The following is a 3357-nucleotide window of genomic DNA, read 5'->3' as shown; positions in this document are numbered from 1 at the left end:
CTCCAGATGTCTTGCTGCATGACGATCCTTTGAAACAAACTTTTTTTCTTCAGTGCAAATAAAATAGAAATTTAAAAGCAGCGTCAGCTCACATTAACAATAAGGATAATCCATCCATCCTAATTCAATCATATATATCAATATAAACAGTCCTCATATCCAAACAGGCGTGCAAACAAGATTGGTGATAACAAGCTACATGTTCAAGTGTAAAAAACACAGTGAGATCTTCACTGAAAAGTGCATGGTCAGTGTTTATCCTTCCAGCCAGGTAGTATGTGATTTTGTAACAGCTTGCAGGATCCACTTTTACTGTCCATCTGTTCACTCTCATGTCACAGTAATATAATCATTTTCCTTTTAGGGTCCCTTTGGCAGAGAAGGACCCCCTGGAGTCAAAGGTCACCCAGTAAGCACAATATTTTTCCCCTCCTCTTGCCTCTTAAACAACCAAAGAGTTGCTCTTTGTCCCAATAACTGATTGGCACCTTTTCCCATCTTCACAAAAATTATCAGTGAGGAAAGAAAAGGAGAGAACCACCAATGGTTAATATAGTCCATCCCCACTGCCCTGAGGCACAGTATCTTCTGCCTAAACAAGATGTTATTGGAACCCTTTTTGTCCACTTTTCTTTACGTTGAAGCTACTGTGAGAATAGGATGCTGGACTAGATTCACCATTGGCCTGACTCTCCTTCTGTTCCTTTATTATTTCTGCTAAATTTATAAGAACATAAGCACATAAAAAGGGCACTGCTGGATCAGGTGAACAGGTGAAAAGCCCATCTATTTCAGCATTCTGCTCTCAATGTGGTCAACCAGGTGCCCCATAGGAAGCCCACAAGCTGGATTTCAGTGTGACAGCAGTGTCTCTCCCCCACCCACCCCCATGATTTCCAGCAACTGGTTTTGGGAGGCATATCATGTCTGACAGTGGAGGTAGCACAATAGCTAGCATAACTAGTAGCCCCTTGACAGCCATATTATCCATGAGTTTGTCTAATCCTCTTTTAAAGATGGTCCACATCAGTCACAGTCACTACATCTTGCGGGAGTAAATTACATAGCTTAATTAGCCCTCAAGGATTCAAAGAAGTATGTAAAACAAGTTCGGATGGTTGTTTTCTTAAAGCCAAAAACTTATGTCAGGCTAGATTTGGTCCAGTATCCACATCTCCTAGTGGCCCACCAGGTGCAAGGCATGTGTAAATGCAAGAGCACACTCATGATTCCCAGAAACTGGCATCCAGAGGCATGTATCAACAGCTGGGAACCTGTAGCCATTCAGATGTGGTTGGACTATAATTCCCACCAGCTCCTGCCAAGCATGGTGAGTAGTCAGGGATGGTGGGAGGTGAAGTCCAGCAACATCTGGAAGGCCACAGATTCTCCACTCCTGGTATAAATAATTAAATCCCAGTGCTTTGCATGCAGGAGGTCTTGGGTTCAATCCCTGGCATCTCCCCGTAGGCATGGAAAAGACCGGGGGAACTTCCAGCGTAGACAAAACTGAACTATTTAGGTCATAAAATAGCTTCTTGTGTTTGCGTGTGCTGTTTTCTTCATGCTTGCAATCCCTAACATTATGTTTCCTTTGTCATGTTTCAGGGAGAAGGTGGTCTTTCTGGCCTAAGAGGGGTGCATGGACAAGATGGCCCAATGGTATGTGTCGAAATCTGCCTGGAGGGGAATGGTGTGCTCCAAGCGTACTAGCTGTTCTCCTTTTACTTACTTATAAAATTATTCATGTACTGCTTTTTCCATGAAAAGGAAATACCGAAAACTGTTTACAACAGTAGCACATAAAACAGTAGAATAAAAATCATATCAAAGGTTGAAATTTGACATCAATTAACTATTGTGGGAAAGGTATATTCTTGGTTGCCTGCATTGGCCCGGTAAAATAAAAAGTTTTCGGCAGGCGTTGTAAAAGTTGAAACAGAAGGTGCTTGCTGAATCTCTGTTGGCAGAGTATTCTGCAGGGCTGGACTAAAGGCCTAGTTTCTTGTTCATGGAAGTAGACAGAGGCACAGGGTCTTCTGGATAACCTGTTTATTCAGCATTCATCCTAATTTAATTCTGCAAAGCTTATGCAGTGAGACTGGGTATTTCCTAAGGGTAAAGATTTCAGTAGACCGTGATGTTGGGAAAGATTGAGGGCACTAGGAGAAGGGGACGACAGAGGACGAGATGGTTGGACAGTGTTCTCGAAGCCACGAACATGAGTTTGACCAAACTGTGGGAGGCAGTGCAAGACAGGAGTGCCTGGCATGCTATGGTCCATGGGGTCACGAAGAGTCGGACACGACTAAACGACTAAACAACAAAGATTTCAGTAATTTTTGTGGTCTTGCTGAACTATTCATGGGGTGGCAAGACTGTTCTCTCCACAGCTGACAGCTAATATTGGTCATTCTCAGGTGTCTTTGGGGAGGGGGAATGGAGGCTGCCACCCCCAGAGAACACAGTGTCCAACAAAATATATGGTAACAGGATGAGGGGTACCCCCAAAAAAAATTTCAGAGCATTTAAAACTTCTTGGATAATTTCCAGCTCAGCCTTATAGCTTTCATGTGTTTTGTTGTGGAAAGGCTAGGGTTCTAGAGGGGGTGGAGGGAAAGTGAGGGCAAGATTCCGTGTGTCTTAAAGGTTCTTTGGCTTTTAAAAAAAAATTAAAAATACCTTTTGTCTCTATTTAAGGGGTTGACCGGGAGCCTGGGTCCTCAAGGACCCCCTGGGGACCATGTAAGTGGCTTTGTTTTCCCCACCTGAAATAAATGTTCAGTGAGATGGAAGTAATAGCAATGGACAGAGCACTCTGTTTCTGATTGATGTCAGTGTCACATGTGTTCAATGCTAAATCCATTCTGTCCTGTTTTCACCTCAGTCTTCTTTTAAAACAAAACACATGAAAATCGGCATCAACTTTTATCAACTTCCCCACCCATCACAATATATGATTTTTTTTATACATTGTCCCTAAAATTTGCATTTATACACACATTATGGGAACCGGGTGGCGCTGTGGGTTAAACCACAGACCCTAGGGGTTGCTGATCAGAAGGTCGGCGGTTCGAATCCCTGCAACAGGGTGAGCTCCCGTTGCTTGGTCCCAGTTCCTGCCAACCTAGCAATTCGAAAGCACGTCAAAGTGCAAGTAGATAAATAGGTACCACTCCGGCGGGAAGGTAAACAGCACTTCCGTGTGCTGCTCTGGTTCGCCAGAAGCGGCTTTGTCATGCTGGCCACATGACCACATGACCACATACGCTGGCTCCCTCAGCCAGTAAAGCGAGATGAGCACCGCAACCCCAGAGTCGTCCGCAACTGGGGTCCCTTTACCTTTACCTATACACA

This window comes from Zootoca vivipara, chromosome Z (genome assembly GCF_963506605.1).
Source record: "Zootoca vivipara chromosome Z, rZooViv1.1, whole genome shotgun sequence".
NCBI lineage: Eukaryota > Metazoa > Chordata > Lepidosauria > Squamata > Lacertidae > Zootoca > Zootoca vivipara.
The sequence above is the reverse complement of the archived record's forward strand: the minus strand, read 5'-3'. Positions refer to the sequence as shown.